General features: G+C 39.8%; 1 protein-coding gene across 4 annotated transcripts in view; it reads left to right on the top strand.

Annotated features, from left to right (window-relative positions):
• The window catches only part of LOC149314598 (leucine-rich repeat-containing protein 4C), a 1,025,265-nt gene that overhangs the window by 607,311 nt on the left and 392,171 nt on the right, over nt 1-25,783 (top strand). Inside the window, exon 4 of one of the 4 annotated variants that reach the window (XM_089521463.1) lies at nt 2,137-2,245. The exons of the other annotated variants lie outside the window; for them this stretch is intronic. The gene's annotated coding sequence lies outside the window, so the exon portion shown is untranslated. The remainder of the gene's footprint in view (nt 1-2,136; nt 2,246-25,783) is intronic. 4 annotated transcript variants of the gene reach the window in all.

Raw genomic sequence — 25,783 nt, 5'->3', positions numbered from 1 at the left:
TGCATAGACAAATTGTATGTCAGTAACTGGAACTCAAAGGAAAAAGGAGAGGCTAGGCTGATGTGCACATGTGGCCGGACTTTCTCTGTTGTGGCACTGCAGCTGTAGAACTCCTGTGGAAAGTCAGCCTGTAAAGTCTTTCTTAAGCTTCTGGTAGGTAACTATGGAGGGTTACACACCGCCAAAAAATACGTATTCCATACGTATTAGGGTTAGGAAGGGGCGGTGCTTCCGCACCCCCCTAACCCTAGTACGTATGGAATACGTACAATATGGCAGCGCCCCTTCCACATGGGGGCCGCCATATTGACGTAACGGACGCTCTGCGTCCGCACATGGCGCACCGGAAGTGACGCCGCGAGTGCGCCCTTTGGCACTTGCAGCGCCTCTTCCAGGGCCCGAGAAGGAGTGCGATTTCCACGCTCCTTCTCTTCAGCGTACAGGAGTCGCGCCGTTTAAAGGCTGCATCTTCCGGACGCTGCAAGCGGCAGCGGAGCCAGACCGCCGCTTTTCGGCGGTGTATAACCCGCCAATGAGCCCATACAGACAGGCCAAAATAAAGCTGCTTTGGGTCACTTTGGAGGTATGCTGTTTAAATGATGCTGTTTAAATGATGCATGGATCCTAAGAGGTCAGAAGCTGTGCCACAGCCGTGCTCCAGTCCTAAGACCCATGGCTTCTGGCCTCTTAAGATGCGTGTATCATTTAGAAAGGCAATGGCAAACCTCCTCTGAAGAAATTTTACCCCAAAAAAACCATGCCTTAGGGTTACAAGTCAGAAATGATTTAAAGTCATAACAACAAACAACAACAAACAACATGTTTTAAAAATAAAATAAAAAAGACATCTCCACAATTGACAGTTGATCTCACTCAACGGAGACCTTTGGTATCCTTTCACAGAAGGAATATATATATATATATATATATATATATATATATATATCTCAATTACAATTGCATAAGAGAAAATCGCCGTGGGCCTCCACACATTGTAGGAGGACCCTCTGAAGCAGGGGACCTTTTCTGTTTGTGATCCAGGGTTCTAAATTGTGTGAGTAGGCAGCTGAGGAAATGCAAACATTTGGACCATGTTGAGTATGATAAATAGCATTTTACACAGCTGCCTTCAAAGAACATTGTTTATTCAGTATCCTGGAACTCAGAACAACATCTTACATTAAAGAAACACAATTTAGGGAAGCAAACTCAGGATTGTCCTGGCCTCTTGAGGAGGTTATTTAGATCCACCTGCCAAACGTAGTTTCTTCCCCATACTAAAAATATTCCATTCTATTCTTACCCAAATGTTTGTTTGCACTTAGGCAGGGCAGGTCATTTCCACAGGTCTTTGGGTTGCACATGTCTACTTCAGTCCTCAAAGTTTTGTCCCTTATACTTCCCACACCCCCTCACATTTTCCAGGACCAGGAGCCACTTTCACCATGTTTTTTCTCCTTGTACGCTGTTTTAGGGCCTGATAATTTAGGCTGCTACTTTAGTAACTGTTTTAAAAATGAATGCTCTCCCCAGCCTAAACTGGCAAATTGGTTAAAAAGGAGGGAGTGTGTGAGAGGACTTTTAAAGTTAGAAAAGAATGCTATTTGTGTGGTGTCCAGGTGTCCAGAATTTTATGGGAGGGGGCATGGAGGCATTCAGCCTGTGGGCTGCACTTTCTCCATCGCTGACTTAGGCTTTCTGATATCCTTTCTTTTAACGAAAGTATATAACATCTGCAGTGTGTAAAACATCTGCTGGTAGGTAAAGACTTTTGAATTTAAGGGGGCATATAGTGGCAGCAGGTAGAGATTTTAAAGGGCGTGGGAAGATAATGTTTTTATTTATTATATTTTCAGTATGGTTTTAATGCTGTTTTAATTTGTGGGTTTTTTTAAAAAAACACAGTTAGATTAACTGAATTTTACCTTTTACATTGACAGGGTTTTATTTTTATTTTTATGTTTATTTTTTTTTGAAAAAAACAAACAAACAACTTTTAAAAAAGGTGTTGTGTGCTATCCTGGGTGGCGTATAAATGAAATAATAAATAAATAAATAAATAAATAAATAAATAAATAAATAAATAAATCATGTAAGCAATGGAGCAACATGGGCCCTTCTACTTTTCCTACTCAGATTTCCATGCGGAAGAAGCCATAATAGGTCTTGCTGTTCTGGAGGTGATCATACAACATGAGGAAAAGAAAGTCATCTGTCTCTCTGGGTGGTAGTGGTCATAGGGCAAGTATGTATTTACATTTGCTTCTTTATTCTACAAAAAAAAATTGATATAATGAGTCATTGAAAAATGTGCAAAACCTCTTGTACTCTTACCCAGCATGCAAGAATGCAATAAATGTAGTTACATTCCTAAAACTAAATGTGCATTTAATTAAAATAAACCAAAAAAAGGGGAGGGAGGACATTTATTGCTACATAATGTCTATCTTCAACAGTGCAGATTCTGAAAAAACAAAACAAAAAACAAAATAGTTCAGTACCTTGGATATGAGATATCTTTAACCACTGTTCATACTACTGAATGTTAATTTTTAATAACCTTAAATATTTTTGTCATAAAGTGGGACACTTCTCTCAAATATGACTATTATGTTGTTAACTGAAATCTCATACCATCTCTACCCACTGTTTTGGGCTCAACTTTTCTTACAACTAGTATATTTTTCTATACAATATTTGTTTTTTAAAAATATATTTCCATACTTCACTTATTTTTATCTCTCTATTTCCTTCTGCTGTTCTGTCCTATGCCACTCAGACAGATTTATAGATCCCTGAAGAGGCTGACTGTTCCTTTTCACTGACTTCCTCCAGCTCAATTTGAAATCCCAGCCTCAATGGGAATCATGTGATTTACACACAGTCACAAGAGCATCAATTCAACTGCACAGCCTATTGAGACACATGGAAAAACTATTTTATGTAAAAAATTTATGTTACCTGTGACAGTTAAATAGCTGATAATTTCCCCAAAACTAGACCAGCCACATTTTTACTCCAGTGAAGGACTGGCAGTTTAGGATTTATTTCCCCACCCTCCCTCTTTTCCTCCTTTTTATTTGAAATTTCTGGTTCAGCTGCTCACAACAGAAGGTTGCCTGTCTCCTATATATCATAGTGAGGCCATATGAAAGATTGTATGCACTAATGCATCCAGAATAAATTATGACTGAATCCATTGCAGCATATTATATAACATATGCACAGGGAACTTTATACATCAGCTGTTATTTTCTAGACAACTGAAGTGCTGCAGTTTCAAGTCTAGAATGCAAATTTTATTATTAGTAATTAGTAACAGAATGTAAATCTAATGCCTTAACCATGGCAGTCAGTGGTGTGTTGAACTAGATTGGGGGGGCGAATAAAATTTTGTTGCGAATTCTATCTCACTGTATGTGTGTGTGTGTGTATAATATGTATATATATATATATATATTGCAGCCTTAACTAGAAATATTTGCAGAAGGAAATATAATTGCATATTTCCATCTGGCATTTAAGTCTCTGTTTTTTTTCATTGGAGGGATGTGAATTTAGTATCAGTTCATTTCTGATAAAGCCTATGAAAAATCACTTATTTCTATATATTTGGGATGTAAAGAAATTGATTTATTTTTTTTGGACCCTCATCTCTGCATGTGAGAGACAACAAACTTACAGATTCATTCATCCAGGGATCATTTTACACTACACAATTATAGCACTGTGATTCCACTTTAATTGCCATCATTGCATCCCATGGAAACCTATGGCTTTGGTAAAACACTATATGGAAGCTTTTTCACTGAGAATTCTAAATACCTCTCCCTTCACTGCAAACCCCAGGATTCCATTGGAAGGACCAATGGCATTTAAAGTGGAATCAGACTGCTATAATTCCGTGAAGTAATAAATCCAGGACAAATGTCCAGGTCGATGAGAAATTTCATTTCTTTTTGATTTTGCAGAATTTACTAAAAATTTTATATATATATATATATATATATATATATGATGGGTGTCATCCTTAATGTGTCTACAATTCAAATATAGCAGTAGTGAAAAATTCATGGGGTTGCCCCCACAACCATGAAGACACGTACATACATAATGTGGATCATATTGATCCCCATGCCATGGTAAATTTCCTTTTTGCTGTTTTAAATTCATCCTTGTGTTCTGATTCTATAGGGGAAAAACCTTGCTGTTTCATACATCAGAAGCCTATTCTATTACTTTAAAAGTGATTCCATAAATCCTTAACCCATAATTAAGGCTACTGCCGTTGAGACCTGGGTGAGAGTGATGCAGCCTGCAGACCAGGGCAGATCTTAAAACCCCTTCTAACAACACTAGTGTTCAACATCCTCCTCCTCCTCCTCCTTTTTCTCAATCTGAATACCATCATTGGTATTGAGTACCCACCCTGATTGAGGTCCATAATATTTAACATTTAAATAGATTGTCCTAATAAACACAGGTTATCAGATTCTAAGGAGAGAGAGAGAGAGAGAGAGAGAGAGAGTGGTGGCAAGGGAATTTGAAAAAAACACACTGAAGGAGTCTTTTCTTGAAACTGGATCTTCAGATTAAAGAAGTGGCCAGGGTCAAGCTTCTTTTTATAGCTTTGTCTTTTCTCCAGACATGCATTCTGACATGCATTCTTAGTGCAGCCATCAGAGTGCAACCAGGACGAGCTGCATTCTGAAGCACCATCACTGGATGAGACATTAGTGATCCAAGTGCTTTGCAGCTTCACTTTCTGAAAGATAAAGAAGCAAACAGCTCAGCATCTTATAATCTTTCATATTTTAATCAGTCAGCGCTAATAGTTCATTAAAATCCTTCTCAAAATTTTGCATTTCTCTTTTTCCCCACTCCCTTTCTCTGTCTCATTCTTGTCCAAAATAAAGCATCCTTTCAGTGTATGTACGTGCAGAGGATAATTTTCAGATATGGGGTACAGGGATAGCCCGTGTATTATTTTTTGATACATTTTCAGATCTAGAAACAAGAAGACTGAGTTTTGTAACTGTATTTTACATGGTATAACAGTTACAATTGCTGTACATTTTCATGCTTTAAAGAAAAGGAAAACAATTACCACAAGTCACTGTGTTTTATATCATTCAGATCCAGCTCTGCATTGCCTTGCATGTGCAATATTACATGCCTCTATGACTAAAAAAATATTACTATGTATTAGTCTATAGGTGCACTGCTTGCCAGCTGTGTTGCTGTACTGGTGTCTTGGGCAATTCTGATGTTTTTACTTCTAAATAAATAAAGAAAATTGCAGCTGTTTTGCAGAGGATATTGTGATAGTTTTATGTAAAGCTACTCATTAATATGCCCACTGTGAAGAATCACATTTTTAGTAATGGTACTCAAAAGAGCCTAATGGCATTTCGTCCCAGCAGAATACTTGGATAATAAGACACTTTACAAGTGAATTCTCTATTGTGAAGGACAGTTCAGGGTATTTGAAAGTACTTTTTTGTGAAAAACTGTATTATTAGAACTCATTCACAGCAACAGATTTATATCACATTGTTGTTGCATGCCTTCAAGTCGACTTGAATTTATGGTGACCCTATCATAGAGTTGTCTTGGCAAGATTTGTTCAGAAGAGATTTGTTATTTTCTTCCACTCCTCTGAAGAAATCTTGTCAAGAAACCCCATGATAGGTTTGCCTTAGGGTTGCCATAAGTCAAAAATGATTTGAAGGTACAGAACAACAGCAGCAACAACAATAATGGATGAGAGATTGTGACTTGTCCAAGGTCACCAAGCGGTTTTCTATTCCCTTTTTCTATTCCAGTAATGAAGTTTTGTTTCTAATAAACAAATATTCTGAAACATCTCTGGAACAGTCACTTTGCCCATCATGAATATTTTATTTTTTTTCTTAGTTTCCAGGAAACTCACCTAAATGAGCTACCAGATTCCATATGATCTTGGATGCTAAACATAATCAGCCTTGGTCAGATGGGAGAGTGTCCTGGTGCTGTAGGCTATAAATCAGAGGAAGGCAATAGCATGAAATTGGTATGAAATTCATGGGGTCACATGGGATTTTAAGGCACATGCATGCACACATAGGGCCAGGAAGATATTGCAGAAAGCCCAACAAAAACCTAATAAATTCCATTCTTAACCAGAATAGAGGTCATTTTATCAAAGGAACTTACTTAAATATCACCTTAATTAGGCCTAAACATAGTTGCTAGTTCCAAATAGGAGAGACCCATTTCATCAACTGTTGAATGGTAAACCCCTCTTTATTCCACTCATTCAATGAGTCTAAACTAGTTGATGAGCAATGGCATTTAGGCTGCTCTTCCTATTTATTAAATAGCACTGTTCTAGTTGGCACTAATAGTTACATGTTGGCCAAATTATCTCCTGCAACCCTAAAGCTGATTTTTTTTTTTAATTTTGTCAGAAAAGTTTTGTGGATTACTCTCCACTCCACTGAATAATACTATTTTAAAAAATGAAAAGCTGAGGCAATGTTCTTAGCTTTATCATGTTTTAGCCTTGTTGTAAGCCACTTTGGATACCATATCAGGAGAAAAATAAACTGTAATTGTTAAAATAAATGAAAGTGTGTCCATCCAGTAATAAACTCCTAGTTTTTGTTTTTAAAAAGAAGAGAAATAAATTTGGTGAGAATTCTTGTATTATTGATCTCAAGCTGGGAGGAAGACTTAACAGTTTGGAAATACACAAAGTTAAAGTTAGGTAAGGAGCATTTCAGAAAGATCTTCTATCATCATCTTTATTTCACGAACGAATGAACAAGTGCAGACCAAGATACTATGAAGACATTTGTCCTTATGTTTATTTGGCTTACAACAGTTATTCACCCTCAGACATTCACTGTTCAGTTGCTCAAAAACTGAAACAGGATATTATATATTAATATATTTTCTATTGGCTTTTTGAAAAAGACTCAGAATAGTTGAGGTAATGAGAAGCAAAAGGTAAGTTTAGTGGCTTATGTGCTGGGTTTGATTTGTTGTTGTTGTGTGCCTTCAAATCATTTCCAAGTTATAGCTATCTAAAAAGTATGGACAAATATTTGGCCTTTATTTGGTCCCAGTCAATCACTGTGTGATTGGAAAAAATCAAACAGAGCATGGTACAGTAAAGATGTTTTTGTTTGCCTTTTGAAAACATTCTCTATGGACGAGGTTAAAAAAACAGAAGAAATCATGGAGGTTGAGGTTGACAGGTTATGTGCAGGGCTTGATAGCAGTTCTGCTTTGATGGCTCCATTTTCCTAAAGGATTCTTCAATTATTTGGAAAGTAAGAACTGCAGCTGTAAGTTGACAATATAATTTCAACAGGGAGTGATGAAAAGAGCAACACATTCTACTCAGATGTGGAGGCGTTTTTTTAAAGACTGTATTTGGTATTGTCCATATTTTTATACAGCAAATAAGCTTGTCATCCATTTTGCAACTGGACCTGTAGTTGTCTCTTTCACAGCCATGTCATGTCAGCTATAGCAGGTAACCATGTGAAAATCTTCACCTTCTGATTTCTGCATAGCAACCCAGGGTTAACAACCTAATAACAGACTGGATTCTTCCCACCCCACCAATTTCTTTTTCTGGCCTTCTGGAATCTTCTTATATTGGTTTAAAGTCATCTTTGGTTTAGCACACAATTGTCCATATACTCAGTGGTTAAGCAGATGCTTTACATCTTTGCCCATGTCATCTTCAATCCCTGACATATCCAGTTAAAAGGATCAGGTAACAGAGGCCAGGGAAGATCCCTTCCTGAGTCTGTGGAGAGTTATTGCTAGTCAGAACAAACATGGGCTAAGAAGACAAGTAAGGTGACCTGGTATACACCAGCTAATATACATCCATTAGCTTTAACAGTGTTTCCCCCCCTCTATTGGAGAGCATTTTCTTCCTTGCTTTGTAATTGTGAGTCTTCAGAAAATAGAATAAAGTTGAATGGAACTGGGATAATCACTAATTTCATCATTTTTCACTTAACTACCTCAGCCTATCTGATCCACTGCCTTCTTCAATATACCTTACGTTGGAGGTGTAGTTTTCCATATTTTTTGAAAAAGCAGTAAATTGTCATTGATTGTTGCATCTCAATTGATAAGTCACCTGCATCATTTGCAAAAAAAACCAGGGGGTTGAAATCTAGTCTTAACTAAACAAAATAGAGATATACACAGACAGTTTGGGGCATGAAAAGAAACAGGATTATTCTTGTGACCTGCCCACCAACACCCAGAACTAGCTATCTGATCACCATTTCCCTAATTCAGCAACATAATTCTTGTGTTTTGGCTTGTCATGTGTATAAGCATGGTGGCCTTCCTGGCAGAGTTTTTACTTCTACTAGAAATGTAGAATGTGGCTTTATGTTGTATTTGTATGCTTATTTTACACTTAAAGAGAAGTGATTCCTGAATGTTGTGGATGGGTAATAACCTGAAATTGGATTTGTGTAGTCAAGAGCAACATTAGCTAAATGAGTTGTTCCTTTTTTAATGAATCAGCTGGTATACTCTATCCAAGCTAGCATAGTTTATCCGCATCACAGCTTCCCTCTACAGATTTACACTCAAGGCTGTAAAGCTTGACTCCATTACTTTGGCTTCAGTTCTGAATCCAGAGGACCTTTTGCTTTGCGCTTGCTTTGCATTAAGAAATATCAAAAGGCACTTTATATTTACAGCTCTTGACAATGCCTTGAACCTCACAGGTCGTTCTTGCTAAATTAAATAAAATCTGTAGCACATACTATGCAAATGTATTTTGTCATTCTGCTCTCCAAAGTGCTTCTAAGCATTTCATCAGAGGAAGCATGATTAAGTTAGGATCTTGCTTTCCCTGTGATCACTGTTATGCATTTTTTCTTTAAAAGTGCATTGTTCCTTGACAAAGAAGGTGGACACTTTAAAAAATGTTTAGCATGAATGATAAGAAATAAAACATATTTTCTATAAACAATGTTCAAAAATTGTTGTGTTATCAACTGATGTAGTTTTCAGTGTTCTTGATTATTGTGTCTGGCATCCTTGGGATTCTTAAAGTAGATTTTAAATTTTAAAGGCCAAATGGTTGTGAATAATTTTCAAATGCTAGAGGAACTTATATTCAAGCCTTTCAAGTTTTTCTTTCTTTTCATAATTACCTTTCTTCCATCCCTTCCTCGTTTACTTTATGACTCTGGCTATCTGTTTTTCTTATTTCCATCTTGTGCTATACCTAATAATATGTCAAAATGTGCTGCTATTTTTATCGATGCATTCATAGGATGTGATATGTATATTTTAATAATCATTTTAATAAATAAACTATATTTTAAATGAAATAAATGATGGAGGAGACATTTTTGCAATATTCAGAGTAAAATGAAATTATGGGATTTTTGAAGGTGTGACAGATATCTGAAAAGCAGAAACTCTCTTTTCTGCCTTTCCCTCTTTTTTGCCATGTTGATGGTGCACCTCCAACTTTTTCTCTCCTCCTAAACAGCATGTCCCATTGCATTATTTTGGGTGGAATGCTGAGGGGGAAATGGCAGCCAAGGTAGCTATTATGTGTGCCCCTGCAAAAAATAAAAATAAAAATACTATGCTGTCATAATGTTGCAATGTTGGGGGGCACAGCATGATCAAGATATGACCTGCAACCTAGAAGATAGCTATCATAAAAAGAGGAAGAGGAACTAATGAACTACAAGGTCTTTTGCTACTCCTCCTCCTTATCAGTTAAGATTCCCATACTGCTCTGAAAATTCCCCCTCCCCTCTCCTGTCCTCACCAAATCTCTTTAGACATCATCTTCTGCACATTTTCTCAGACATCTCAGTTACATAGAAATAGATTGAACTGCATGTTTTTTGTGTGGAAGTATTTTGATAAACATCCACATTTTGTTTTATCTGGATTACTGGTTTCTGATTCATGCCCTACATAAGGCAAAGTGACCTTGCAGTGAAATAAGTAGAGATCTACTAACTGTGCTAAGTGTCTGCAAAAAGTTATGATCATTGGGGAGGGGGGGCACATAACATACAATGAGAACAGAAAGTAAGCCATAGAGGTTAGACACAGGAAGGAAGAACTGATTGTAGAGGGAGTGGCTTAAACTATTTCTTTCTTAGATGGGTCAAGGTTCTCTTCCTCTGTTTCCTGATAGAATTCTAACTCTAGAAGTAGCAAAGAATATTCACGATAGTCGGAGGTTGTACCCAGAGCTCCAGTGACCTGGACATAGGAGCATACCATTGACATTCTTTCTTCAGGAACAACTACGAAATGAGATCTGTAATGTGTGATAATACTGAACGCTTGGTTTAGACATGGTCAGGTTTTAGAACTCCTTCGGGCTAGGAAACATATACGCTTATCTTTAAAATTCTAAGGACAGGTGCATTTTGTTGCTACATTGCACAGCTGTTTCAGCATCAAGAAGCCTAAGATTTGCTGCAAATTCTTCTCTTTTAAAAGAGAAATTAGCCTTTGAAAAATATAGTTTGAATGGTTTGGGGGACAGAAGAGGGAAAACTGCATTCTCCTAGGCTGCAATGGTAGCTGCCAGTTATCCTAAATTTCAGATGTTTGTAGCTTGATCCTGCAGCCAAGAAAACAAGGGGTCATTCACACTTAATTTTTTGAATGAAAAGATTTGTATCTTTATGCTGATTCAGAACCAATTCAGAATCAGTTTGGTGTTCCCACTATGTTTATTGTGATCAAATATCTTCATGTCATTTTAACCCTGTTGCAGTTCACATCTGCCACAATATTGATTTAAAATTGAGGCACCTCCATTTCTAGGAACAGTGCAATGCGATCCAAATCGATTCAGTAGTGTGGTCACACTATTGAAGATGCAGATTGTTGTGCCTCTTTAAAAAAAAAAAAGAACAGCTAAGGGGTCTAGTGCCAAATGAATTGGTTTAAGTGGGCTTTTCAGTTGCCCCCCACCCCCGCCACATCAAATTGAACCAAGTGCAGTCAGGTTGAAAGTGTACTACATGGAAATAAACCGTTTTCACATAGGTTTATTTCTGTAATGTGAATGGGGCCAAAATCTCAAGAAACGGTAGTAGAGTTTGTAGAGGCAGCCTAAAGAGAGGAAGGCTTTTGAATTTTTCTCTTAAAGTTTAATTCTTTGAGTTGTGGTGGCAGAATTTCATCAGTCGGAGCAGATGGATTCTGTAGCTTGAGAAAAAGTTCAATGTGGTTCCCAGGAAACAAGAATTGGGGGGGGGGGGGGAGCTTTGGAATATGTTTTGTGTGTTTTCACCTCCGGCACTCATAGTGAAGAATCAGCAGAGTGGACTTTCAGGACTCTTTCCTTTTCATCCCATTTAAATAATAATAATAAATCGTTTATTTATAGCCTGCCTTTCCTTGAGATCAAGGTGGGTTTACAACATCTTAATAACAACAAACAATAAGTATAAACATCAATATACAACAATTCAACATTAAAAACAAGAATTAAAAACACAAATTAAAAACCATACAAAAACTAGCCAAAGTGCAAGTGCAAAAGGGGGGGGGGGGGAAGCGTTACAGCAACTGGGGAAAAGCTTGTTCGAAGAGAAAGGTTTTGAGTCTCTTCCTAAAAGGTTCAAGGGAGTGGGTTGAGCGGAGCTCTTCGGGAAACAAGTTCCATGACTGCGGGGCTGAGATTGAAAACGCCCTCTGTGCAGTCGCAGAGTATTTCGAAGGTGGAACCATCAAAGTTGCTTCCCGGCTGACCTGAGTGTGCGGAGCGGATTATATGGGGAGAGGCGGTCCTCCAAGTACCCTGGGCCCAAGCATGTAGGGCTTTATAGGTTATAACCAAACACCTTGTATTGCGCCCGGAAGCGAATAGGCAGCCAATGTAGATCATGCAGAACAGGTGTTATATGGCTGGTCCTGGAACATCCAGTGACCAGCCTGGCTGCCATGTTCTGCACTAATTGAAGCTTCCGGGTTTGGTACAAGGGTTGCCCCATGTAGAGCGCGTTACAGAAGTCCAACCAAGAGGTTACCAGAGCATGTACCACTGTTTCAAGGTCCCCCCGGCCCAGGTAGGGTCGCAGCTGGCGTATCAACCGAAGCTGAAAACAGGTACTCCTGACTGTCACATCCACCTGAGATGTGAGATGGCGCGACGAGTCCAGGAGCACCCCCAGGCTGCAAACAGAGTCCTTCAGGGGAAGCGTGACCCCATTCAGGACAGGTGGACACACCCCCAGGCTGCAAACAGAGTCCTTCAGGGGAAGCGTGACCCCATTCAGGACAGGTGGACAAATCTCCATCCCTGGGCCCGGGGAACCTATCACAAGCACTTCCGTTTTCTCTGGATTCAGTCTGAGTCTGTTTCCCCTCATCCAGCCCATTACTGACTCCAGACAGGCATCTAGAGGAGAGATGCCATCCCTGGTCACTGCATCAGTCGGAGACACAGAGAAGCATATTTGAGTGTCATCAGCATACTGATAACACCGCGCCCCATGTCTCTGGATGATCTCTCCCAGCGGTTTCATGTAAATGTTAAATAGCATGGGGGACAAAATGGCTCCTTGAGGGACCCCAGATGTAAGGGCCCTCTTATTGGAGCACACGTCCCCCAGCTGCACCATCTGGAATCTACCCGAGAGGTAGGAATGGAACCACTGGAGCGCAGTGCCCCCGATTCCCAACTCTCTCAGGCGTTCCAGAAGGATACCATGGTCAATGGTATCGAAAGCCACTGAGATGTCTAACAGCACTAAGAGGGACACGCTACCCCTGTCCATGCCCAGACGAAGATCATCGACCAAGGCGACCATGGCAGTCTGACAACTCCATAGCCCGCCCGGAAGCCAGTTTGAAATGGGTCTAGAAAATCAGTATCATCCAAGACCGACTGAAGCTGAATGGCAACCGCCCTCTCCATCACCTTCCTCAAAAAAGGCAGCAGTGAAATAGGCCGATAATTGTTATGGATCAGGGGGTCTAGGGAGGGCTTTTTTATCAGCGGTTTTACGATGGCCAATTTTAAGCTAGATGGAAAGCGTCCATCCCTGAAGAATGAATTAATTATGCGACACAACATATCAGTTACAATCATGCGCCCCTGAGCTGCTAGCCAAGAGGGACAGGGATCGAGAGAGCAGGTTGTCTTCCTAACACTTCTAAGGATCTTGTCCACTTCCTCGGTACTCACAGACTCAAACTGATCAAGTACAATAGAGTCCACGGAAGCTCTGGAGACCTCTATTCTGGATCCTGTAGAAATACTGGCGTCGAGATCAGCCCTTATCTGAGAGGTTTTATCCACAAAGAAGTTGTTAAATTCGTCACAGCAGGCTTTGGATGGTTCCAGAATAGAGTTCAGGGAGGAGTAAGCTCCCTCACTACCCTGAACAGTTCTGCCGGACGCAATTCTGTGGACGCGATACGCGTAGAAAAGAACGAGTTCTTTGCTGCGCTTATCGCCACTCCATAGGCCTCCAATAGAGAGTCCAGGAGTGCCTTGTTGGCTAAGTCCTGATGTCTCCACCATTTGCGCTCTATTTGTCGCAGAACCCGCTTCCTTGCCCGGAGATCTTCCAAGTACCAGGGCTGTTTTTTGGAAGCAGGCCTGAGAGGACGCTTGGGAGCGATACTGTGTATAGCCCTGGAGAGATTCAGTGGAAGTTGGGAATAATTTAACTACAAGGCAGATTAGCATCAATTGAAGAGGACTTTTGTCTGTTTCTGGGATTGCAAAATGTCCATCAGACATATAGGTACCAATCTCTCCCACTTAGCCAATAGACTTGCTATTTATTGTTTTCATCAACTCTTGTGTTGCCCATATCTTATGAATAGCACTGTTACAGGACTCATATTACTCATATGGAAGCTGAGAAGTGATTTATTAATCTCTGTGTACTAGATTCATTGGGAAATATCATCAGCTAATCAAAGTATAAATTATATTGGATTTTTCTTAGGTAATTCCTCAGCTAAATCAGCCATTAAAAAATGAACCAACTCAGTCAACTGAGCAGCCAAGTGATGTTAGTAAATGTATAGCCCTAGGCAGCCTGCCTGATGTATCTTTACAAAAAGAAGGAGGAGGGTCAGCAGCTTTTTCTGTACCTGTAATGTGGCATGAGGGTTTAAATAAATCCTTAAAATGAAATTTGCCAGTGATGTTGGTGCAGCATCACACTGCTCCCTATATTTGCAAAACTTGATTACAGAACTGCACCATCAGTGTGTGTGTGTGTGTACGCTGCATGCACACATATACACACACAGAATAAAAATAAAGAAAACATATTTGTGAGAGACCATAAGGTAGGCAGGGAAAACAACAGCCATGCCTTGTTGACCAAATTTGGTTTGGTGGTTGCATGTTTTCCATCCCAGTCTAGATTATTCATGCTATTTTGTAGCAAGGGTTATGCTCTTCACGGACTGTAAAAATAGCCCCAGTATCATTCTCACTGGGAGGCTACTTTTTCTTAGTGTGCCTATGAAGACTGCTTTGAAATGGCAGCTGGAACACATAGTCCACAGGGGGAGGGTCTCTTGGAACACAGTGTCCTTCTGTTGCTCTACTGCACTTAGTCCAGGCTGAATCTGGGACACATTTCAAATGTCTGGACACATTTCAAGCATCTTCTCTACCAGATCCTCTAAATGCCATAAATTTATAACTTTGCTTCTTCTATCATATTGCCCAGCACTGCTTCAAAGATCAGCTAAGGGCAACCTCTTGATTAGACATTGTCTGCCCTGTCCTAGTTTGTTAAACCTGTGATCATGATTGTAGAGAGAAGAGGGAGGTTGGTCGGGTTGGGCGGGCGAAAGAGGAGCTTGAGGACCCAGGGGAGAGGGAGGCAAGCAGAAGGGAGGGGGAAGCCCAGCTGGGACCGGGTGAGGAATTAGAGACCCCGCCTTGGGGGTGGGGAGGGCCAACTGGGGCCTTAATAAGGAGGAAGGGAGAGGCGCTCGGGGGAGGAGAGTTGGCGGAAGACTGGGGCGCGGAGAGAGGTACGGAGGAGGGAAAGGAGAGGAACCCAACACCACCGGGACGGATAAGAGGAACTGGGAAGGTAGTACTCCTGGGGGACGAGTGAGGGTAGGGCCGGTCCTTACAACCCACCCGGCGTGTCCGCGGAGAGGAGAGGGGACCCGGGCTCAGCCGTGGAACCCGGAAATAGGCCAGGGAAGAGAAGGGGCTAGAGAAGGGGAGGAGCCGTGGTGGTTATTGAGGGAACGGCGGCAACTTCCTGACTCCAGCCTCAGTCCGGACCCCAGAAGACAAGTAGAGACGCCTGTGTGCGACTACCTCCCAGCCCGACACCATACCCTGTAAACACTTACCTGGAAGAGAGACGACAGCAGTGAAAGTAACTGTGTCGGAAAGGTTTTGCTTTGGTTTCAGTTTGTGGAAAGGGAAGAGTTAATAAAGTTGTGTTCTGGTTGCAAGCATCATTCGGACTGCGAGGAGTGTTTGTGAACCAACTCTAGAGTAGGATGGAGCCAGCCCCAGGGGTGCCCCCGGCGGGCATAGGAGCCACGCCCACAATGATATCAATTTAGATATTTACTTTCATTTGACTATTTTCTTATTCTTGCCAGTGTTAACAATAGAATGAACTCCCTTTTATCATAATACATTACATTTCATTCTTTTATTTTGATTTTCTTTAGGAATGTCATGATTTCACCTTCTGTCTCCTTCTTGATTATCAGCTATTAGTCATCATTACAGGTTTGCAAAGCCACAAATTTCTTCAGTTACATTGCCATGATCTTCTGCCTTTAAAAAAAAGAAAAGAAAATTCCTTGATCCTCTTTGGGTAACAATGAAACTGCTCCAAAGAACTATCTCTTCGATGATATGTTCCACTAACAAATTAAAACATCTCATCTAAATTAAAAACTTTTGGAGTTCGCATTACCACAATTTAGTCTGTGCTTCTATTTTAGGATATTGCTTCACTTGTTTTAATGGGCTGGTTGCTAAGTTTTATAGTGAGTTATCAGGGAAAAGGCCTTGGCCTTGTGAGATAGATCATACTTCATAAACATGCACGTGCTTTGCTTCAACTGTTTTGTCTATTTAGAACCATGTAGAGATTGTGATGCACAATATGATGTGATGATGACATCTACAGAAACAGCCAGCAGACACCATAGAATATACAGTTTGCCATAACCTTTGTATGCAGGAAGGGACAATGTATAGATGTTCTGCATGTCTAACTTTTTCCCCTTTTTTCCTTTTTTCTCTTTTCTCTTTTTTTCCTTACTGTCTACCAACACAATAGTTTCTGGCCCAGAGGCTTAAAGCCCTGGCAAAATATTGTCAACCCCCCCCCCCCATTTCAAATATGCAAATTACCCTGACTATGTGGGAGAAACAAATGCTGAAAAGAGACTTGTTTGATCACTTTGATTCTGACAGACTATTCCTCTTAATCGCCTGATCCTGTTTGCCAGAGGCAGTGAAGCCTCAGCCACTGCATACAGCTGATACTAGCTGTCATCTTTGCAAACCTTGCAAGATTTGAGCAGGGCTTTGCAACAAGCCGTAAATCACAAATTCCTCTGGCATGTTTTGCAACATCAATCATGAAGTGTCCTCCAGAATTTCCTTGCAGCTCAGCATCAGCATCCAATCTGGGCAAAGTGGTTTTGACACTTTTAATGTGGGAAAAAGAACTTCCTCCAATATGTAGCCTGAAAAAAATATTCAGTAAAAGATATCATGCTTCATGTTCTTGTGTCTTCCGATGAATATATAATAGCACTTGAAGCTACATAACCTTTTATTAATATAAGTTTGTATAAGTTTTAAATAAGTTTGTAAGGTTTTAGACAGAATCCATAAAACACAAGGCTTGTCTATTTACTTACTTAAATTTTCTCCCCCCCCCCCCCCACAGTATCTGTACACAAAATGAAAGACAGTTCTATGAAGATAAATACATTTTCCTGAATTTTGTGAGGCAGTTTCCCAATTTAAACATGGGTAAAAAATAAACAAACCTACCATAAGTCAAAATTTGGCATCAGTAGAAATTGACTTCATGGCAGTTAACAATAGAAATTTATTTATTAGTGGGAAGAGTGGTGCACAGAATAATATTAAACTGGGGGATGGGGAAATTAATGTAAGCTGAATTAAATTTTATTAACCATCCCTACACACAAAATAAAACATGGCTATACATAGTTATGTAAACTTCCCTGAATGTTGTTAGGCAGTTTCCAAGCTTAAACATCGAATTACTCATATCAAAAATAAGACTAAAACCCAAGATGAAAACAAAACCAGTCATCATACCAAAATATGATTTAAACAATATCTCAACAGAATCCACTGATAATATAAGGAACAGCTTTGCACTACTAAGCATAATAGACCAAAACCAGAAGAGTGTTTGTCTGAAGCCAAGGACATAATAAAACAGACATACAGACAGATACTTTCGACAGACAAAAAGAAAGAGAAGAAACCATGGATGACAGGTAAAATGCTACAAGTAATAAAGGAAAGAAGGGAAGCAAAACAAAAAAGGGATAGGAATAAGCTAAGAACCATGAACGCAACAGTACAAAGGCTAGTGTATAAAGATAAAGAAAACTACTACAGTAACCAACTGTAGTACAGCAACAAAAATGGAAGACAACAACAAAAATGGAAGAACAAGAGACCTATTCCATGAGATTCAGGAAATCAAAGGAAAGTTCAAACCAAGCACCAGGAGGCCCTGTGACAATTAAAATAGAATCATAGATTTGGAAGAGACCACAAGGGCCATCCAGTCCAACATCCTGCCATGCAGGTACTCTCAATCAAAGCATCCCTGACAGATGGCCACCAAGCCTCTGTTTAAAGACCTCCAGGGAAGGAGACTCCACTACACTCCAAGGGAGTTTGTTCCACTGTCAAACAGCCCTTGCTATCAGGAAGTTCTTCCTAATGTTGAGCTGGAATTTCTTTTCCTGTAGCTTGCATCCATTGTTCTGGGTCCTGTTCTCTGGAGCAGCAGAAAACAAGCTTGCTCCCTCCTCAATGTGACATCACTTCAGATATTTAAACAGGGCTATCATATCACCTCTTAACCTTCTCTTCTCCAGGCTAAACATACCCAGCTCCCTAAGGAGATTTACATAAGGCATGGTTTCCAGACCCTTCACCATTTTTGTCACCCTCTTCTGGACAAGCTCCAATTTGTCAATATCCTGTTTGAATTGTGGTGTCCAGAACTGGGCAAAATATTCTAGGTAGGGCCTGACCAAAACAGAATATAGTGACACTATTACTTCTCTTGGTCTAGACACTTTACTTCTATTGATGCAGCCTAAAATTGCATTGGCCTTTTTAGCTGCCTCATCACACAGTTGATTCATGTTCAACTTGTGGTCTACTTGGACTCCTAGATACCTTTCACATGTAGTCTCCTTAAGCCAGGTGTAACTATGCATTTTGTTTTTCTGCCCTCAGTGCAGTACCTCACCAGGAAGAAATAAAAAGATGTTGGATGCAATAACAGAAGAGTAATATAAAAGATATGACAAAATGAAGGACACGTAGAATGAAGAACCATATGAAGATGAACCCCAAATTCTAAAGTGGAAACTGCAATAAGAGAAATGGCAAAAAAGCAAGTGACCAGGAACAGATAACATTCCAATTGAACTGCTGCAATCCACATTAATAGAGTCAACTCTAGTGCTAACCAACATATGTCAACAGATATAGAAAACAAAATGATGGCTAACAGATTGGAAATGATCAATCTACATCCCCATTCACAAAAAGAAGACACAAAAGACTGCGGCAACTATAGGACTATAGCACTAATATCCCATGTAAGCAAAATTATGCTCAATATTCTGCAACATAGAATCCAATGTATCCAATTTGAACTGACTATGGATTCTAATGCATGACCCAGAATCCTTTATAATGCATATGCCATTAAATTATATGACAGACTTGTAAATATTCTTTGGCAGAAACTAATGTTGAATGTTCTCTCTGGAGGTGGGATGAATGAATTCCTTTATTATGGTCAAAGTCCAGCATCCCTGGAGGTGATATATTTGAAAACTCTGATGTGGCATTGTTGATAAACTGTGGAATAATCTGTGTTACTTGATTATCAGCTATGTAATTTTGAAATCAAGTATCACTGAGTGCTTAATGCAGTCATGACACATGAAGGAATATACAACAGCCTGGGATATTTCTGGTGACTATTCAACATCAAAATTTATAAAAGAAATGTGCAAATTCTATTTAACAAAATAATTTCATCTCTAACTGTTATGTTATGGTCATATTATATATTTTCCTCTAAACTCTGACCAGATAGAAAACTGCTGTCCCATGGCCTGAAGTATGGTGATTATTAGTTTCATAAAACTGACACTCATTTATCGAACTATTACAAAATCTGTTTACTTTTCTAATACAGTAACCTCTTTGTAGTGTTCTCTCTCCAGAAGTAGCAATCTTTGATACTGCAGACAGGTAGCATCCACACTGTAGAAATAATCCAGTTTGACACCATTTTAACTGCCATGGCTAAATGCTATGGAACAATAAACGACACTTTCCAGAATTCCATAGCCTTGAACTAAGGTAGTTAAAGTGATTTCAAACCAGATTATATCTGCAGTCTGGATTCAGCCTTAGTAAAGTAACAAAGGCCCGGTCCAGATGGGTGCGCAATAGGGCACCCTTGTCACGTGTGAGGGGCAGTGCTTCTAGACGCCCCTTGCATGTGACGGGAACGTCAAAATGGTGGCACCCTGTACAAATGAGTGGAACCATCATTATGTGATGGACACCAAGCATCCGCACATCACGGCACCATTGTGACGTTGCGAGTGTGCCATTGGTGCACTGTGGCATCATAATGGTGCCGCAAGAAGATCCCGCTTTTTGCGAGTTCTTTTTCCTCCACGGGGAAGTCCCACAGTCTGGAGGCTGTGGCTTCCCCACGGACCAAAGCTGGGTGCCAGGAGACTGTCCTTTTTGGACGGTCTGTCCCGCACCGCAGGTATCTATTCTGGTTACTTGGGGGAAAACAGTATACTTCTAACATTGTAATAGCAACTAACTACTTGAGGTGCTTTGACCTATATCTGTAACAAGTAACTTTCCTAATACTTCCTAATTAATAATGCTTGGATTTTTTCCCATTTTTCTTCTTTTCTTTGAAAAGAAGGAACAGCACTTGATTTTTATTGTAAATGTCACCTTTCTTAGATGAGAACAAATAAAAAAAGTAGGAGAGAATAAAAGGACCAAAAATTCCATTCTGACATACTAATTAAATCCTAGAAGACAAGCCTGAGCACTGCAGGACTCACATTGTAAAACAAAAACAAAAAAAATCTTACAATCTAAGTAATGGCAGTTTTGTTTTCTGAATATAAAATATTAATGCACTAAGCTAAAAGTACATCTTAAGGTGTTATGGACCCTATAAAATTTTTAATCAGATCCATCGTAAGCACCAGACACCCTTAGAGACCTATTTGCAGGAGGGAATCTGTAGGCTTTTTAGTGCTGAGAAAATTTGTGTTTCCACTGAGAAAGGAATAATTGTCAGGTTTGCAGAATTTCATGATGGCAAGAAAGAATAGAAGAAAGTATAACATGAAGGTGTGCGCACACACACACACACACACACAATCAGTTGCAGGATTGTTGTTACCTGCCTTTAAGTCAATCTGAACCCATGTTGACCTTGTGTATGAGGCTTCTCTAAGCCTCCCTATCCTCCACTTTTTTGCTTAGGTCCATCACCAGCACCGGCAGCCCTAATTGAGTCCATCTATCTGGTATGCATTCTTCCTCTCTTTCTGCTGCCCTCCACTTTTCCTAGCATTATGGTCTTTTCTAGTGAGTCATGCCTTCTCATGTTGTAGCCAAAGTACAACAGTGTCGGTTTTATCATCTTGGCTTCCAGGGAGAGTTCAGGCTTGATCTGTTTAAGGACCTATTTGTTTGTCTTTCTGGCTGTCCAGCAGTCTTTTTTGGCACCACATCTCAAATGAGTTTATTTTCTGCCCAGCTCTCACATCTGTACATGATCAGGGACTAGAGCAGATTGGATGATTCTAACTAGCCTTGCCTGATCCCCTTGCCAATTGGAAACCATGCTGTTTCTCCATATTCTGTTCTAATAGTTGCCTCTTGCCCAAAGTACAGATTTTTGATCAGGACTAAGTAATGTATTCCCATGTCTTTAAGAGTGTTCCATAACATTTCGTGATATATGCAGTCCAAGGCTTTGCTATAGTCTATAAAGCACATGCTAATTTTCTTTTGGAATTCCTTGGTGTGCTTCACTAGCTATTATACGTTTATTGAACACTAAAAACACCCAATCAAAGAAAATATTTATTTATTTATTTACTTAATCATTTGTTTGCTTATTTTTATTTCACTTTATTTTACTGCATTTTTCCCACTGTTGAACCCAACATGGCTTAAAACATGAATTATAACAAGATTCAGCTCAACTACAAGAGATTTTAAAGAAAATAAATAATTATATCACAAGCAAGCACTGGAGGCGCAGTGGTTAAATGCCTGTACTGCAGCCATTCACTCAAAACCACAAGGTTGCGAGTTCAAGACCAGCAAAAGGGCCCAAGCTCAACTCAGGCTTGCATCCTTCCGAGGTCGCTAAAATGAGTACCCAGACTGTTGGGGGCAAATTAGTTTACTTGCTAATTAGCTTACTTGCTGTTCACCGCTATGATCTTGGAACAGCAGTATATAAATAAAACAAATTAAAAATTAAATTAAATTAATTAAAAACACAGAGAGGAAAGAGTACAATACCCCTCCATAAAACACAATACTACAATATTAAATACTACAATTGAAGGTGCTTTGAAATTTGGTCAATGAAAGTCAGCTCAGAAAAAGGTCTTATAATGCTCCCAAACAAATCCTCTCATTAGAGCTTGCCAAATCTCTGGGGAAAGAATTTGTTAACAGGATACATGTTAGCACTAACCCTTGAAAGGAGAGATCACTGAACCTTGCTGATGCCATTTCTGAACCATCATGGACAGGCTATTTACAAGGATACTTCATTACATGGACTCAGGACCCAAATGACACAGTCCAGATGTCACTTTAAATTAATATTAGAGATCAAAGCAGACTATAGTATTTCTACATCTGTTGAAACAGCTCCACTGGCTGCCAGTTTGTTTCTGGGCACAATTCAAAGTGCTGGTTATGTTCTATAAAGCCCTATGTGGCTCAGGTTCAGGCAATTTGGAAGACTAGATTTCCCTGTATGACCTTGCCTGGGCTCTGAGTTTTTCAGGAGATGCCCTTCTCTCCATCCCACCACCATCACAACCATGGTTGGTGGGGACACAAGAGAGGGAGGTCCTTCTCAGTGATGCCCTTAGACTCTGAAACTCCCATCCCAAGGAGGCCAGAAAGAATGGCCCCCTTTTTGTTATCCTTCCACCGGCAGGCATTCCCTACCTGGGATGACATTTGGAGATAAGGATCCCCTCTGGCTGGGACTAGCCTGGAAAGCCTCTGTGGGCAGTTATATAGAGCTAGGCTCTTAGCTCCACCACCCATTGACTCAGAGATGTGACTCACAGAAGCTCCACCCCCTCATCAACAAACACACTCTCCCAAGAGTTTTTTTAAAAAAATTCAAACACTCACCCACTCAAAATGGCTGCCCAGAAACTACTCTCCTTCTCCTCTCTGGCTGGGACAAAACATCTCTGATTTTTTTTTCTATGTATGTGGACCAGCAAGGTAATACAATTCTATCCCATCCATGGGGTTCACCTCTCCTGCTGGACATGGGCTAGCATTTGAATAGTGTGTATGAATTAAACAATTGAATGTACAGTGGCTTAAAGCATTTGTACAGTGTCAGAATGTATGTGGTGATTACTTGTTCTTTTCAGGGCTATGCATTAATAAAATACCAGAATCTATTTTGTTCAAAATCCAGGCTATACTGGAATGTTCAGTGGAACAAGCAAATCAGTTAGGTAATATTTAAATGGTAGATGTTGACCCCTAGCTCTATTTATGGATAAAATTGTGGAGAAAATATAATTCAATCCATTTTTATAAGATCAAATCTACATTTTAATGTGTTGTCAGCTGAGCCAAAGGCACTAAATTTTGATTTCCGTGAGGAATTAAATTGCTACTATGAAGTGAAAAATTACTTCTCATTGGCCAATTAACTAGCGTTTGATGAGATTCATTATTCTGTACTTTCTTATGAACTAAATATTTATCTCTGTTTCTGTGTAGTATATATATTAAGGCACAGCAATCAATGGCCACTTCAGTGTTGTTAGCAATCTGAGCTCAATAGAGCATAATTATATGTTGTACTTTTAACCTGCCTGGTCCTGAAAGCTTTTGGTGATAGGTTGCACAGGCAGAACAATGGCATCAGGTTGTGGGCAAGGGACTGATGATGGTGGAACCACAGACAAGCTAACTGGAAAAAAGGTGTGGGAGCAGCTTGAGGGGTTGGCTGGACATCTTCAGGATTGTTGTGCTCTCATTCTGGATTTAATTTTATTTAAATTTAAATTAATTTATTAAAGTGCTGGATATATATCATATATCATAAGATCAGTGAATTGGTTTCAATAAAGCAGTGAAGGAAAGGACTGTAGCACATCCAAATCTGCCCCAGTCTAACTCCAGTGTACCTCTTACCACTTCAGGAGCACCAAAGTAGGAGTAGCTAGAACAGTAGAATTTTCCATACCCACATAAAAGGGATGTCTGAGCTTTTTCCCTGCCTGGGGACCTCCATCTGCTTCTGTGGAGAGGGAGATCAACTCTTTCCTGGGATTCCTTTTTGTGTATCTTGGTATGCCCACAACCAAAAGCATAAAATAACCTATGCAATGGCTTTTAAAATCTCAATACAGTATCATCATGACTCTAAACTTCAAATTTATTAGGAGAAAAATAATTTTAACTCTTCCAAGGATTATTTTTGCACACCTGTATGAGGGAGAAAAAATACATAGTTCTGGGATAGCCATTGAGAGAATGTATGCTAGATGGAGAGCACTGTTGAAATGATGATCTCAGAAACTCAAAGGGAAGGCTAGAAACATATGCAACATTTGCAGTATGAAATCTAGGAAGGCACAAAAAGCTTTTAAACACTAATATAGGAAGCACTCACATGCACACACAGAGTGGGAGAGACACAGAGAGAGGCTATTGAAGAGGCTATATATTCACTTGCAACTTGCCAAAGATAATAGCAGCTCAAATCTAGACCTCAATAACCTGATGCTTTTTACTTCATTAGTGAATGTTTCAGTAACTAGTCAAAATTTACATGCAGTAAAACAAGATAATTAACTTTAAAGTCCCTTCCTCTTTATCCTTACCTTCACGTTTTAACTTTGGCTTAGAAAGAAGGCAAATAGCTCATGTAATCTGCATGTTAATGACTTCTGAATCCCACTGCAAGCCTGTACTTTGATTAAATAAAATGTTACAATTCACTAGCAAAGGCAGAAGTGTATAAATAGATAGTGAATGTAAGAGTTTACACATTACATTCAATTGCAGGTATAGTCTGTGTACATATGTATATAGAGAGCTGGTTTGTACACTGGTATAGTTAGGCAGGCACATGCAATTGAATATAGCTCTGTTAATATACAGGTTCAAGTATTCAAGCCTCTGAATGGGCAAAAGCTAGATATAAGGAGCTTTGAAATCTTGGGCAAAATGATATTTTAAAATGAAATAAAATAATTATTCATCAAATAAATGCTACTGTCCTATCCTAGTGTGTACAGGAGGGTTTACACAGGATTGTGCTTCTAAAGACCATCATAAAAAAATGACATGTTCAAATCAGATAGAAAGTTTTATCTACTCACCAAAAGCTATAATATGAAATTTTGAAAATCAAATGAAAATTTTAATTGACATCCTGTTCAGTAGTTAGATAACTGTAAATTAGAGTTATAATCTCATAATTTTGTGAGCCTTCCTCCATACAATCCACCCTGTACACTCAGATCCTCTGTGAGGAACCTGTTGCAGTCTGTAAAGACCAGATTGACTGGACCTCCCAGAGGACTTTCTCCACAGATCCATCAAATTACCAACCTATTTAGCTTTAAGAAAGCTGTCAAGACGGATCTCTTCTGGCAGGCCTTCCTGGAATAGCACTCTCCCACGTAAAGATCCCCCCATATACATTATGGCGGGTTACATACCACCATTTAGTACGTATTCTATACGTACTAGGGTTAGGAAGGGGCGGTGCTTCCGCACCCCCCTAACCCTAGTACGTATAGAATACATACAAGATGGCGGCGCCCTGTTCATACGGGCACCGCCATCTTTACGTATCGGACGCTGTGCGTCTGGACGTCGTGCGGCGTCTATGACATCGCGAGTCCACCCCAGGCGCCTTGCGACGTCATAGAGGCGCTGCAAAAAGAAGCTCCAAAATGGAGCTTCTTTTTTGCTCCCCGCGGGAGCCGCGCGGTGTGGCTGCTTCGGCTCCCTCACGGAGCAAATGGTGCCGGCGGGAGACTGCTGCAAAGCGGCGGTCTGTAACCCGCCTATATATGTGATGATTCTGCCCACCACTATTGTATTATTGTATTATTGTTTTTAGATTTTATTGTTTGTAATTTTAATTGTTAGAACTGTTTAATCCTTTTTTAAGGGGGGAGATTGTATATATTGCTGCATCATTTTAATGTTGTACACCACTTTGATTGTTTTTAA

This window comes from Sceloporus occidentalis, unplaced genomic scaffold, assembly GCF_023333645.1.
Source record: "Sceloporus occidentalis isolate IW3139 unplaced genomic scaffold, rSceOcc1.0.p SCAF_4, whole genome shotgun sequence".
Lineage (NCBI taxonomy): Eukaryota > Metazoa > Chordata > Lepidosauria > Squamata > Phrynosomatidae > Sceloporus > Sceloporus occidentalis.
Note: the sequence above shows the minus strand (reverse complement) of the source record. Positions and strands in the feature narration are given on the sequence as shown.